The 15,882-nt window shown below is 45.6% G+C and overlaps 1 protein-coding gene across 6 annotated transcripts in view; it reads right to left on the bottom strand.

Annotated features, from left to right (window-relative positions):
• Positions 1-15,882, bottom strand: part of USP32 (ubiquitin specific peptidase 32) — a 214,242-nt gene that overhangs the window by 152,229 nt on the left and 46,131 nt on the right. The window lies entirely within an intron of this gene.

Raw genomic sequence — 15,882 nt, forward strand, 5'->3', positions numbered from 1 at the left:
AGGCAAACTCAACCACTTGTCCATCTTAGAGACCGTATTCTATCTATGAGGTTGACCACCTTTGAACATACTGCTGGGTCTTCCTCAAAAGTCTGAATGAAGAGATGCAAGGATAAACTACAGTCGTCCCCGAGGTACAATGATTCTCTAGCGACTGTTCAAAGTTACAACAGCACCGAAGAAAGCTATATAAGATCGGTCCCTGCACTTACGACCGTTGTAGCATCCCCACCATCACAGGATCAAAATTTGGGTGCTTGGCACCCGGCATGCATTTAGATATCTATTTATGTATTTAATATATAAAATACAAAGAAAAATAGAAATTAAGGGAAAGGAGAGAGGATAAGAAGATATGAGGTACAAAGGAAAAAAGAAAAAAAAATGGTGTTGACTTCCGACTTTTTTTTTAGCACAGTACAAGATAAAAACACTCCAGCCTCAACTTTTCGCTTTTACATACTAGTATATAACTAGAGTTCTAGAGTATTTCTCCCGGTAAGGTCAAAGAATTTGAAAGAATATAGTGAACTTTATTAATAAAAATAGCTCACAAATTATTATCAGGTGCAAATAGAAATACATACTATTTCCATAGCAAGGAAGACAAAGCAGGAATGGTTAGAGGGATCATTTTATTTAAAGAGGAGAATATATTTAAGTACGTTTTTCACGTAGATTTGACTTCTAGATTTTCTGCTTGTGATTAAAAAAAACAAAATTTTGACTTTGGTAGATAGATTAGATAGATTTGTCCTTATAGAAATGGCAACCAGCCTGTATTTATGAAAGTTGCAGCATCCTGGGGTCATGTGATCACTATTCGTGATTTTCCCAGCCAGCTTCCGAACCGGCAAACTCAGATTTGCTTAATGACGGCATGATTCGTTTAACAACTGCAGTGATTTGCTTAACCACCATGGCAAAAAGGTCATGAAATCAGATGGGATTCACTGAACAACTGCTTTGCCTGGGCACTGAAATTCTGGTCCCAATTGTGCTCATAGGTTGAGAACTATTTATTCATTCCCAGATGTTCTGACTGAGGCTTCCCAAGAGCGTGAAGCAAACTCCTTGTCCTGACAAAACACCCTTTTATTAATTTACGGTGAATTCTGCTCATTCACGTCCAGCAAAGACTTTTAAGGGAGGATTTACAGTCACAGACCTTATCTGGCTTGGAGAGCTGCCAGGCTGATCTCTGCAGAACTTGGCAAAGAGCCTCGGAGAGTCATGAACTAATTAAGCGAACTAATGGTCTCCTGCAAACTCCACTCCCCTTTCGCTCCTCTTTTATTTCCTCTGGGAGGGGCCATTCATCGTCCACCTGTGGTCTTACTCCCAAGTCGACCCCTGTTCTTTAGCTGTTCCCTTTCTCTGGCAACTCTGCACATGCGCACACTGGGAACAGGTTCCAGCTGTTCGTCTGCCTCACTGATGTCTGACTCCGAAGGCAGCTGATAACTGTCAGACAGCCCTGGACCCCTCTCTGCCTCTAACACAGAGCCCTCATCAGAGCCTTCCCCAGACTCCAGGACTGGCCCATGTTCCTCCCCAACCTCCTCACTGTCCGAATCTTCTGCCAGCTCCACTGGCCACTGGTGGGCCACAACACCAGCACAACCTTTCCCCTCCAATCCAATAGGCATTTTCATACATGCATATTTTGCCTAATTGACAGCGCCTAAAGAATTTCTCCCTATACAACTCTTCTGTTGCGACTCAGCATTTCAAAACTGCCTCCGTTCAGAATTTTGAACCGAATAGATGGACAGAGGAATAAAATAGGATTTAAAAAATAACAATACTCATTTTTCAGTTTCACGGCTAAACTATTTACTGTGTTTCTTTCAGCTCTACAGGAACTTTGCTCATTGGCACTATGATATGAATCTGAAACAGGGGAATTCTCAACCGTGGGAAGAAAAGAACCCTTCTTGATCCCCAATTTTCCTGGATATAAAACACTAATATCCCCAAACAACCACCTCCTTGGCTGCCATGCACTGTTATTAGCCTTGCTTATTCACAGAAGGAAAAAAGAGTTGTCACCGAGACAGGTGACAACCATTCTCAGCGGCACAAAGCATAATGGGACTCAAGTTGATGCGGAGGAGACAGAGGTGAGCTTCTGTTGGTTTGCACTGGTTTGGACGAACAGGTAGTTACGATTCTGTGCAGTTTGGCGAAACGGCAAATCCTACCACTGGCTAGTCCTGCCCCCACTCATTTTTCGGCCTGTTTTCTGGGCCGTTTTACGGACCAAAAAAGGCCCCCAAAATATCCTGAAAATGTCCCGAAAAGTGGCTTGTATTTTGGCCATTTTCAGAGCTGTTTTTGGGTTGTCCTCGGAGACAACAAAATCTAAGAAAGGTAGAAACTTCAGCTGAGGCCAGGTGGGTTTCATATGCCCCGTGATTGATCCTTGGCAAGAAACTGTGAAATACTATGCTAATACCTCATTTTTTAAAAATAAATTTTTATTTTAAACACATAAACACCTCAACAAAAACAAACACATGACTTAAAACAATATAGGAACAAGAAGTTCCATCGTATATCATACAGCAATAGCAATAGCAATTAGACTTATATACCGCTTCATAGGGCTTTCAGCCCTCTCTAAGCGGTTTACAGAATCAGCATATTGCCCCCAACAATCCGGGTCCTCAGTTCCGTATCTGTTTCTTTGCAGTTAGTGTTTTCCCTTCTATACATTTCTATCTTGCATTCATCGTCTCCTTATTCGTTATCCATTTTTATGTACAATTCTATATTTATTTATACTTAGCTATTTATAACCAAATATTGTTTACCTATATTGTGCTTTATATTCTTACTGTCATTTATTCTCTTACATACAATTATAGGCATACATTCACATAGTTATTCTTTTTCTTTGCCATTCTTATACTATTGTTATTCCATTTAAGAGATTATAGAGTTTGGATTTGTTTACCATCCCTAGCGCCTGTTGTAACACCACTTTATTTTCCCTTTCTTTTCTCCCTCCCTTCCTTCTCTACTTCCTTCCTTCCTCCTCTCCTTCCCCTTCTTTCTTCCTTTACCTCTCCCCTACTCTTACCCTTTCTCTTCCCCTTCCTACCTCTCTCCTTCTCTTTCTCTCCCTTCCACCCGCCTCTCCTTACCTCTTTCTTCTTCCCTTACCTCTCTTCTACTCCTACTCTTCCTCTTCCTTTCCTACTATCTCTCCTTCTCTTTCTCTCCCTTCCACCCTCCTCTCCTTTCCCTTCCTTCTTCCCTCCCTTCTCTACTTCCTTGCTCCTCTCCTTCCTTCTTCCCTCCCTTTCTTTTTTCTATTGTTATAGGTGTCTCTTTCAAATCTCAATTTATGTTTTCTTGGGGATGGTGCTAATACCTCATTTATATGCTGCCTAGAGTCGCTAATGGTGAGATGGGTAGCATATAAATTTAATAGATAAATTAAAAATGATACAAGTGGAGGCATTTGAATCAGAATCGGAGTAGAGCTAGAAGGGACCTTGGAGGTCTTCTAATCCAGCCCCCTCCTCAAGCAGGAGACCCTATACCATTTCAGACAAGTGGCTGTCCAGTCTCTTCTTAAAAACCTCCAGTGATGGAAAACTTCTGGAAGCAAGTTGTCCCGTGGGTTAATCATCCTCACTGTTAGGAAGACTCTCCTCATTTCCAAGTTGTCTCTCTCCTTGAGTTGTTTCCATCCATTGTTTCTTGTCCTGCCTTCAGATGCTTTGGAAAATTAATTGCACTTTGACTTCTATACCGTTTCACAGTGCTTTACAGCCCTCTGTAAGCAGCTTACAGAGTCAGCATCTTGCCCCCAACAATCTGGATCCTCATTTTTACCGACTTTGGAAGGATGGAAGGCTGAGTCAACCTTGAGCTGGTCAGAAGCAAACTCCTGGAGTAAGCAGTGAGTTACCCCATCCACTTTTAGTTAGTTAGCGAGTTTGAAAAACAAGTTGACCCCCCTCTTTTTTTGGTAGCCCCTCAAATACTGGAATAATGCTGTCATGTACCCCCTAGTCCTTCTTTTTTTTAAAGACAAACCCAAATCCAGCAGCTACTGCCCTGCCTCAGACATAACTTATGAAAATGATATGCAGCCTGCGCCTAGTTCCTAAACTTAAAACACGCAATCAGCTGTTTCTCTTCCAACTCATTGGCATCTGTGTGATATTGCCTTTCAGTGGGGAATGAACTGCACAGCTGTTAGCTACGGAGCTGGATGTGGGATAGACTCCTTCCCAGAACGAGGCTCTTATATCGAATTAAATATTGAAGCTTCATAAATATTGTGGAAGGGATGCAATCGCTGGCGTTATTTAGCGGATTCCTGAAAAGCAACGTCGAGAGCCGTGTTTCTCAATCTGGCCAACTGTTAAGAGGTGTGGACTTCAACTCCCAGAATTCCCCAGGGCTCTTGAAATTAATTCACTGATTAAACTTTTGATTCGGGTTCATAACAAGGCTAACCATTAAAAGGGGAGCTAAATAATAAAGCCGCCTGATTTTTCTCCTGTGGCCTTTTCAGCTAACGTATATTTCTCCTCGGTCATTCAATTCACACTTCTTTGAATTATAGGTAGTCCTCAACTTATGACCACAAATTAAGCTGAAAATGTGTGTTGCTAAGTGAGAAATTTGTTAAGTGAATTTTGCCCTATTTTACGAATTGTCTTGCCAAGTGAATCACTGCGGTTGTTAAATTAGTAACCCGGTTGTTAAGTGAATCAGGCTTTCCTTGTTCACTTGGCTTGTCGGAAACAGTGGCAAAAGATGGTCACATGACTCCAGGATACGTCATCCGTCATAAATGTGAGTCAGTTGTCAAGCATCTGAATGTAAATCACGTGACTATGGGATGCTGCAATGGTCATAAAGTCTGAAAAATGAGTCACTTCTTTCAGTGCCGTTGTAACTTCAAATGGTCACTAAGTGAACTGTTGTAAGTCGAGGATAACCTGTATTTCTGGCCTTAGGTTAGCTATTGCAGTTTCCCTTTTTCCTACCATCTATCACCCAGTAAGCCTCAGAAATTGGCACATCCCTCTAATTTTCAAGGAAATGCCAATTCAGGCCTTGAAGTTCATATACAGGAAGTTCTCAATTTACAACGTTCATTTAGTCATCATTTTCTACTATACAATACAATAGCAAAGTTGGAAGGGACCTTGGAGGTCTTCTAGTCCAACCCCCTGCCTAGGCAGGAAACCCTATACCGTTCCAGACAAATGACTATTCAACATCTTCTTAAAGACTTCCAGTGTTGGGGCACATCGTTTTGTCATGAAGCACGGGTATCTATAAATACTGTCAAATTTGGGATATGGACCTGATGTAGAAGAAGCCTTCGGAATAAATTTGATCTTTTTCCAGAAGGCCAACTGCACTTCTAACATCTCAATATCTGCACCAATAATAAATATAAATATATTGTCAGTTGAACACCCACAATGGAAAAAAAAACGAGGATTTTTTTTTGCCTTTTGAGATACAGCCAAAACCTAGAACCAGATTCTGATATGCCAGCAACAACTACATGATTTGTAAATAATTATTTCTCTTTCAGCCCACCATGTGCTGGCACGGATGAAAAGAATTTTAGTTCCAATCTCTATTGCAGAATGTTAAACATTAAAAAAAAAAAAAATCCCTTAACCGAGATGGGGCAGAAGCAGATCTCTCTCTCTCTCTCTCTCTCTCCCACAATGCCTGGTCTGTTTGCGGGAGATGCCAGGTTTTAATCTTCTTAAGATTTACTGTCCTTAATAATTAATGGAATGCGTATTGCTGTGGCCATTTTCCGGCTTGCAATCCCAGCAATAATAAAAACTGCCATGTCTTGGGCCATAAAGACTTTACAAATTATCTATACCCCCTGCCTCAAAATGAAAAAAAAAAGAAAAAAGAAAGAGCAAGGAGGATGGGAGGAACGAAATTCTACAGCAGCGGATAACTGCGGGGAGAGCACAAATATTATCTTTATGAACAACAAACTGGTTCCGTTCTGTTCTCAAAGCACCTGAGACTTAGGAATCGGAGACCTGCAGCCACGCTTGGTCTGGAGATCATGGGCGTGTGACATTCCTGGTGGTCTCTTTCTTGGGGCTTACCAGGTAGTCCTCAACTTATAAGAGTTTATTTTCCATGACTGTTTGAAGTTACATCAGTAGAAAAAGCAGGGGTGAGATTCAGCTGGTTTGGACCAGTTCGGGCAAATTTTACATCTAGTTCGCCGAACCAGTAGTTGGAAGGACTGGCTGGCCCCGCCCCACCCACCCTGCCCTTCGCCGGAGTCTCCACGCGGTCTGTTCATCATGCCAGGTAATTGCAGAGCCTAGGGAGGGCGAAAAACGGGACTCCTAGAAGTTCTGGAATTCCAGAAACGGGCCTGTTTCCGGCCTCTGGAGCCTGGGGGAGGGCCGTTTTCGTTCTCCCGGAGGCTTGAAAAAAAAAATCCAGATGCCCCCACCCCCTGCGCCGGTGGTACAGGAGGCTGAGTAGGCCATACCCCCATGGCCATGCCCACCCAGCAACTGGGCAGAGAAACGGTTGCTAAAATTTTTCAATCCCACCCCTGGAAAAGAGTGACTTATGATCATTTTTCACACATATGACCGTTGCCACATCTCCATAGTCATGTGATCAAAATTCAGGTGCTTGGCAACTGGTTCATATTTATGACGGTGCAGAGTCCTGGGCTCACACGTTCACCTTTTGACAAGCCAAATCGATGGGGAACCCAGATTCGCTTGACAATTAGGTGACTAACTTAACAACTGCAGTGATTCGCTTAACAACTGTGGCAAGGAAGGTTGTTGCTGACCTGAGGCTGGTATTCCAGAACTACATCTTGTGATCCTTCTCGTCTTGGAATTGTTAGTGGCAGGCCTGTAAAAGATGGCTTCCATGCATCTTTCTGATGATGTTACCTAGTTGGGTCATGAAACATCTACAAGAAAACCACCCAGCTCAGAGAGCACCAAGGACCCCTCGTTTCAACCCTGAGCTATAAATGATCTTTTCTATCAGTATCTTGAATTTGTCCTCCTTGGAATCCAATAGAAAACCCGCTTTGGAGACATTGCTTTCAACAAGGAAGAAAAAAGCTTAAATTTAAGAGTCTTTTCTTCTATACAAACCGGCTTTCAAATGCAGGTGTTCAGCTCCCTTTCACCACATTACGACTGATCCATTGGCAAATTTAAAAAGCCTCCCTGGCATGTAATCCCCTTATTAGGAGAAAAACCCACATTTACATTGTACATGGCCGCTTAGGAGTGGGAGCCATTATAGCAAATGTTTAAGTACCGTATTTTTCAAATTATAAGACCCATCTAAATTTACAGGAGGAAAACAAGAAAAAAAAAGTAGTTTTTAGCCTCCGTGCGTCGGATTTTTGTTCCCCCAGGCCCCCAGAAGCACTCTGCAGTGCTCTGCACGGCCTTTTTTTGCCAAAAATGCACCCGTTTTTGAAGTGCTTCTGGGGGCTGGGAAGGTGACAAGTGGAGGGCTTGGGAGCCCAAAAACGGGATGTGTAGAGTGCTTCTGGGGGCTGGGGAGGGCGAAAATGGGACACACGGACTGTTCGGGAAGCCATAAATGCCTGTATTCAGTCTATAAGATACACCTAAATTTTCACCCACTTTTAGGGGAGGGAAGGTGCGCCTTATACTCCAAAAAATACAGTAGCTTTCTTTAATAGATGGGAACCAAGAAGATACATTGAGAAGTTAGCAATAGCAATAGCAGTTAGACTTATATACCGCTTCATAGGGCTTTCAGCCCTCTCTAAGCGGTTTACAGAGTCAGCATATTGCCCCCAACAACAATCCGGGTCCTCATTTTACCCACCTCGGAAGGATGGAAGGCTGAGTCAACCCTGAGCCGGTGAGATTTGAACAGCTGAACTGCAGAACTGCAGTCAGCTGAAGTAGCCTGCAGTGCTGCATTTAACCACTGCGCCACCTCGGCTCTCAAGTTCACAGAAGCCTTCAAATGCAAGCTGAAATCAGTTTTTCCCGACATTAATACATTCGCTTGAAATATTCCCAATTTACAAGGACACCTCAGCCCAAAAGGAAGATAGAAAAAAAAAATCATAAGCACAATTGAAAACCTTGCACGACCCGCAGCTCTTTTGGCATAACAAGTTGCCAACTTTAAAGATAAAGTTGTTCCCTTGACCTGTTGTGTCCAACTCTAGGGTGGAGATGCTCACCTCCATTTCTTAACCAAGGGAATCAGCGTTTCCCAAAGACATTTCTATGCTCATGTGGCTAGCATGACTATCCAGGTACTCCTCGACTTACAACAGTTCATTTAGTGACCATTCAAAGTTTGTCACTGAAAAAAGTGACATGACCATTTTTCACACTTACAACCAGAGGTGATATTCAGCCGGTTCAAACCGGTTCGCCCGAATTGGTAGCGGAAATTGCGGGTGGGCCCGTCTACCCGCCCTGGCTCTATGCTGTTCTATTTAGGCACGTTTTTGTGACTGGGCGCATGCACGGGAGGGGGGGGCGCGGATGGGGGGGGGGCAAACCGGTGGTAACAAAATGTGAAACCCACCGTTGAAGCATCCCAGTAGTCGCGTGATTTACATTTGGATGGTTGACAACTGACTCATATTTATGACGGTTGCAGTGTCCCAGGGTCATGTGATCCTCTCTTGACGAGCAAAGTCACAGGGGAAACCAGATTTTTTTTTTTATAGTCATTTTATTAAGATTTATAGGCCGCCCTTTTCCCTGAGGGGACTCAGGGCGGCTTACAATCACGGGGAAGGGGGTGCAATATCGAAAAACAAACAAAATGTGAACAAAAGAAAAATAATAAAACACAACTTTCATTCAACAGTCAACACTCGGGCGGGTAAATTGGGAACCTATCCCCAGGCCTGATGGGAGAGCCAGGTCTTGAGGGCTGCGCGAAAGGTCTGGATGGTGGTGAGGGTGCGGATCTCGACGGGGAGATCGTTCCACAGGGTCGGAGCTGCAACAGAAAAGGCTCTCCTCCATGTAGTCGCCAGTCGACATTGACTGGCGGATGGGATTCGGAGGAGGCCCAGTCTGTGCGATCTAATCGGTCGGAGGGAGGTAATCGGCAGAAGGCGGTCTCTCAAGTACCCAGATCCACTACCATGGAGTGCTTTAAAGGTGGTCATCAGTACCCTGAAGCGCACCCGGAGACCGACAGGTAGCCAGTGCAGCTCGCGGAGGATGGGTGTAACGTGGGCGAACCGCGGTGCGCCCACTATCACTCGCGCGGCTGCATTCTGGACTAACTGCAGTCGCCGGATGCACTTCAAGGGCAACCCCATGTAGAGCCCATTGCAGTATTCCAGCCTAGAGATCACAAGGGCTCGAGTGACTGTTGCGAGAGCCTCCCGGTTTAGGTAGGGCCGCAACTGGCGGACCAGGCGAACCTGGGCAAATGCCCCCCTGGTCACAGCTGACAACTGATGGTCAAAAGTCAGCTGTGGGTCCAGGAGGACTCCTAAGTTGCGGACCCTATCTGAGGGGTATAAAATTTGACCCCCCAGCCTAAGTGTTGGAACATTAGCCAAATTGTTGGGAGGGAAACACAACAGCCACTCGGTCTTGTCCGGGTTGAGTACCAGTTTGTTAGCACTCATCCAGTTCTTAACGGCCTCAAGACCCCGGTTCTTATTGACTTCACAACCATGTTAGTAATTTCACGACTGCACTGATCCACTTAACAAATGTGGCAAGAAAAGTCCAAGAATGGGGCAAAACTCACTTAGCAAATTTCTCACTTAACAACATAGATTTTGGGATCAATTGTGGTCATAAGTTGAGAACTACCTGTACACCAAGTGCGTGGGACTGCTGTTACTTTCCCACCGATGGGGTACCTATTTGTCTACTTGCATTTGCATGCTTTTGAAATGCTAGTTGGGCAGGAGCTGGAGTAAGGAACAGGTGCTCACACCTCGTCATGCGGCCCTCCGGTTTCAAACCCAGGTTGTCAGCTTTCCAGCTACAGTGCCTTTAAGTGCTGTGTCATTTCTAGCTGTGACCAATCCTGGAGATAACCCGCCCACAGGTAAGATATACATGCCTTCTGACAAGCAGAGTCAATGGGGAAGCCCAATTCAGATCCATGTTACTAACTTAACACTTGCAGTGATTCACATCACAATTGAGGCAAGAAATGTCATAAAATAGGGCAAAACTCACTTAACTGTCTTGCTTAGCATCAGAAATTTTGGGCTCGTTGTGGCCGTAAGTCGAGGACTACCTGTACTGCAATGTATTGGAGCATACATGGAAGAGTGATCCAGCTCTAATCTTTCCCTAAGCTGCATTCTTCAAACAGCCACACTCCCCTCCTTTCTCTCCTCCCCCCCCCCCCCCCGATCCACAAAGCTGGCCTGATTTAGAAAGTATGCAAAGAATGAAGACGGGGAAACTGACTTGTTCAAACCAAGTCATGTGGTTGCTAAGTGAATCAGGCTTCCCCCATTGACTTTGTGTGTCAGATTGTTTCAAAGGGGGATCGCATGAACTCTGGGAGACTGCAACCGTTATAAATACATGCCAGTTGCCAAGCATCCCAATTTTAATCATATAACCCTGGGAATGCTGTAACGGTCAGTAGCGTGAAAAGTCAGCTTTTTCAGTGCCGTTTTAACTCTGGTCACGAAATGGCTGTGAGTCGAGGACTACCATCTGCACTTTCAATGCCCTGGGAATTAACACAAGAGATCAATGCCTGCCCAGTATTATGGGACAGGTTTGGGCTTAAAGCAGCAGAGGCTGAGCCTGGGTGATTACGAGATAAAGGATTGTCCTGTGATAACGAACTTGGCATGCTAAGCCCTTTGTCAGCATTCCAAGTATCATGCAGAATTAAATCAGAGTCCAAGGCAGAACTATCCTTAAAGTTCCAATTTAATAAGGCAGACATTGTTGGCTGTGGAATCCCAAATATAAAAGCTTCCTGGGATCAATGCTCCCTCTAAGGTGCGCGGCTGCGTGGCTACGCACGTGGCAAGAAAACACCGCGCAGCAGTTACCAACTGCCGCGCAGTGATTTCTAAAGTCACAGGCTCCGGAAGCTGAGGGGCCTCAGATTTTCTGTCCTGGTTAAGGTTAGCATGGGCGCGGGGGGTGGGGATGGCGGTAGGAGCTTAAGCGGCACGGCCAGTCTCCTAGGACCAACCGCAGGAGGGGAAAGGGGCGCGGGAGCACTGGCAAAGGTGAGGTAGCGAGGAGGAACCTGACGGCAGCGCCATCGCGGGAGCCAGTAGGAAGGTGGTGGAGAGGGCGGGAGCAGGGGAAAAAAGGCCTCATGGCTTCTCAAAAGCATGGCGGTGGCAGGGGTAACGCTGTGCCCAGTTCAGGTGCTCTGAGCAGAGGGGGAGGCGCCGGCGCTGCTGCCACAAGAGGGGCGCCAGCGGGAGCTTTGGCGGGTTTACTTCAGCCGCAGCGCCGGGCAGCAAATGCGGTGGTGCTGTTGGAGGAGGAGGCGGCAGCAGTTGTTCTGGTGGCGGCAGGGGCTCGTCGGCATCTTCAGCGACGACCCTGCTCCCGGTGAAAAAACAAAGATGGAGTAGATCCAGGCTGATGACGTTGCCGCAGCTGCCAGGTCCGGACAGAGGTAGACAGAGCGGCGCCAAGGCGAAAGAGCAGCATGACTGGAGGAGGAATTCTGGGAGTTGAAGTCCACAAGTCTTAAAGCTGTCAGGTTTGAACACCCCTGGGGTGTTTTTCCCCTAAAGGCTTAGGGGTGCAAGGATCTTGTAACTTGACAGCTTTAAGATTTGCACACTTCAATGCCAGAGTTCCTGAGCCAACATGACTGGAGGAGGAATTCTGGGAGTTGAAGTCCACGAGTCTTAAAGCTGTCAGGTTTGAACACCCCTGGTTTTTTTTTTTCCTAAAGGGTTAGGGGTGCAAGGGTCTTGTAACTTGACAGCTTTAAGACTTGCATGCTTCAAATGCCAGAGTTTCTGAGCCAACATTTTGGTTGCTAAGCAGGAGCGTTGTTAAGTGATACTGATATTATATAACACTTTTAATTAAGCGGGTACCTTGAATAAACATAACTTTGAGTTTCAAATAATACTGATTTTGTTGTTAGGTGACATCTGTGAAAAAAATTCAGGTGCTCAGGCATGAAAATGTGCCTCTCAAACACTATACTTTTCTGCTCAGACTGAAAAAAAATTAGAGGGAACATTGCCTGGCATTCCACCCAGTTGAAAGTTCATGATCTTAGCCCCACACCCATAAATCCATCACATGGTTCAATCTTCTTCAGCCACGCTGGCATTTCCACCCATTTAGTTCCGGTCAGGTGCAGAGGTGCGGAAACAAAACATGATCTTGATTTTACAAAGGAATGACAACAACACATTCCACAATTCTACTCCTTACTATTCCCCCTCCCAATTATTACACTAATGAAACAACATAATGAAATAATAGTGTGTGTGGTAGGCCAAAAATCCTAAAAGGAATGTTAACTGCAGGCCTGACACTCTTGTTTATCTGTGTCATGTCCAATTGTACTTGCATCTATAGCCCAGTGTTTATCAACCTGAGCAATTTTAAAAGGTGTGGACTTCAATTCCCAGAAATCCCCAGCAAGCACGCTGAGATGGAGAAATGATGTGAGGGGGTCTGTAGATATTTTCACAGCCCTCTTTCTGACTCGTGCAGTGTGCAGGTCCTCAATGGAAGGCAGGTTGGTAGCCATTGTTTTCTCTGCAGTTCTAATTATCCCTCGAAGTCTGTGTCTGTCTTGAGAGCCGAGGTGGCGCAGTGGGTAGAGTGCAGTACTGCAGGCCACTTCAGCTGACTGCTAGTTCAGCAGTTCAGCGGTTCAAATCTCACTGGCTCAGCGTTGACTCAGCCTTCCATCCTTCTGAGGTGGGTGAAATGAGGACCCAGACTGTGGGGGCAATATGCTGACTCTGTAAACCGCTTAGAGAGGCCTGAAAGCCCTATGAAGCGGTATATAAGTCTAACTGCTATTGCTATTTTTGGGTTGCAGGGCCAAACCAGACAGTTATGGAGGTGCAAATGACAGACTCCATAATTCCTCTGTAGAACTGAATCAGCAGCTCTTTGGGAAGTTTTAGTTTTCTGAGTTGGTGCAGAAAAAACATTATTTGTTGTGCTTTTTGGGTGACGTTTTTGATGGTAGGTGTCCATTTTAAGTCATCTCAAGATGAAAGCCATCTGGGTGCCACTCAAACTCAGCCCAACCCACCTCACAGGGTTGTTGTGGGGAAAATAGGAGGAGAGATTGGCCACCTCCGGTTATTTATACCGTAAGAAAAATGGAATAAAACATTAATTTAAAAAAATGAAACAAAACATCAAAACAAAGCAAAAAAACCACAATACAATAGTGTTTCCAACAAGCACCAATCGTGGAGCTGGATTTAGGATGCTGGATTCTATGACCGAAGAATCTTCCTTCTGCATTACTACCACTTTATAAATCCTTAGTCAGACCACACCTGGAATACTCCATCCAGTTTTGGTCACCACGTTACAAAAAAGATGTTGAGATTTTGGAAAAAGTGCAGAGAAGAGCATCTAAGATGAGTTAAAGACCCGGAGACAAAAGCATACAAAGAATGGCTGCAGGATTTGGGTAGGGCCAGTTTAGAGAAAAGAAGGACCAGGGGAGACATGATAGCAGTATTCCAGTATTTGAAAGGCTGCCACAAAGAAGAGGGAGTCAAGCTATTCTCCAAAGCATCAGAAGGCAATTCAAGAAGCAATGGGTGGAAACTAATCAAGGAGAGACATAACCTGCATAAGGAGAAATTTCCTGACAGTTAGAACAATTAATCAGTGGGACGGCTTAACTCCAGAAGTTGTGAATGCTCCAACACTGGAAGTTTTAAAGAAGAGATTGGATAAACATTTGTCTGGAACGGTATAGGACAGTGATGGTGAACCCTTTTGGCACTGAGTGCCCAAACCAGAACGCGTTTGCATGAGTGTGCCGGAGCGCCGGAAACCCAAAGACCAGCTGGCTGGGGTGCATGCTGGGTTTTTTGGCTGCTTTTTGGGCCATTTTCAGACTGTTTTTGGAGTCATTTTCAGTCTGCTTTTCAGGTCGTTTTTGGTCTGTTTTCAGGCTTTGTTTGAGTGTTCTGGGGCCATTTTTCAGGCTAAAAATGGCCTAAAATGGCCCCCAAAACAGCCTGAAATGGCCCAAAAAGCAGACTGAAAATGACCCAAAAATGGTTTGGAAAGTGGCCCGAAAAACACCCTAATTTTAAGCCATTTTTCGGGTCACTTTCAGGCCATTTTCCAGTGCTCCGGCGCTGGCAAAGACCAGTTGGCCGGTGTGGATGTGCACACTGAAAGCAGAAGAGCAGCTGGTGACAATGCTTGGCACGTGCCATAGGTTTGCCATCACAGGTATAGGGTCTCCTGCTTGAGCAAGGGGCTGGACTAGAAGACCTCCAAGGTTCCTTCCTGAAATTAGATCCCAAAAAGCTAAGAGTCTGCTTTAAAGAGCTGCAGACCCAGGCTGTGGTGCGTTTGCTTTGCGGTTTTATTCTTGGCTGCCATTTCTTTTTTCTTTTGTTTTGTTATATTAAGTTGCCTTTACACTACGTCTATTGTTGTTTTAATTTTAAATGTGGTTTTCCACCTTGAGCCACTCGCTGTGGCAAGAGAGGCATCTCCGGATAAAGAAAAACAATGCAATCCAATGCATGTTCAGATGCACCCTTTGGAACTGAAGCTGAACTAATGCACAGCTGCGCTAGGTTTCAAGGGATTACAAGGAGGACTTTATAATATCATTCTTAGCATCTGCTACACAACCCTGTGCACCGAAATGGAGTGTATAAACTAAGCACCTGCAAATTTACTGACACAGTAATAATTCACAACTGCTGCGATTTACGCGCTGGAACATCTGTTTTCTCTAAAGAAAACCCCGGCTTCAGTTCTTGGCATTGCTGCACTGTAAAGTATGTCAGATATTAAGTAGGAAAGACATCTTTGCTTAAAGCGCTGGCAGACGAGCATCCGTCGAAGCAGGTAATCGAGAGAAACTTGCTTTATGGATTTTCGCTTTGCCTTTCTGGAGGTTTTTAAGGAGAGATGGGAAAGCCTTTTGTCTGGAATGTTATAGGGGCTGTCAAACTCGATTTTATTGAGGGCTGCATCAGGGTTGTGTTTGATCTGGGTGTGTATGTGAGGTGGGCGTGGCCAGCTCGATGTCACTCGTGTTGGGGGGTGCATGTAGTGGCCCTAGCGCTCTGCCAGCGAAAAAGGGCTCCCAAGCTCCGTTTTCAGCCGCGATGGCCTCCTGCAACCCTCTGCCAGCAAAATCGGAGCTCGGGAGGGACACACACAGTCCTCCCGAGCTCCGTTTTCGCTGGGAGAGGCACTGCGGGCCAGTCCTTTGCTGTTTCCAGGGTGGGCCCGCGGGCTAGATCTAAGTACCCCGCGGCCTGGATCCGGCCCCCGGGCCTTGAGTTTTACCCCCGTTATAGGGTCACCTGCTTGAGCAAGGAGTTTAACCTAAGGCAGTGATGGCTAACCCTTTTTCTTGTCACATGCCGAAAATGGGGCACACACCCCTCCCGCGCCCCGTTTTGGGCCTAATAGGCCTCCCTACAGCCTCCTGGGACCAAAAACAAGCTGCAGGGGGGGTGCTGCACCCTCCCATGCTCCCCCCTACCCCCTGTGCATGTGACTTCCCCACATGCATGCACATCTCCCACATGCGCCCTGCCCCCTGTGCATGCACGGCAGAGACCCAAAAATCAGCTGGCTGCTGAGTGGCACGCACAAGTGTGGGTGGTGGAGCTGAGCTGGGGCGACGGCTTGCGTGCCCACAGAGAGAGCTCCGCGTGCCACTTTTTCAAAA

This window comes from Thamnophis elegans, chromosome 4 (genome assembly GCF_009769535.1).
Source record: "Thamnophis elegans isolate rThaEle1 chromosome 4, rThaEle1.pri, whole genome shotgun sequence".
NCBI classification, from domain to species: domain Eukaryota; kingdom Metazoa; phylum Chordata; class Lepidosauria; order Squamata; family Colubridae; genus Thamnophis; species Thamnophis elegans.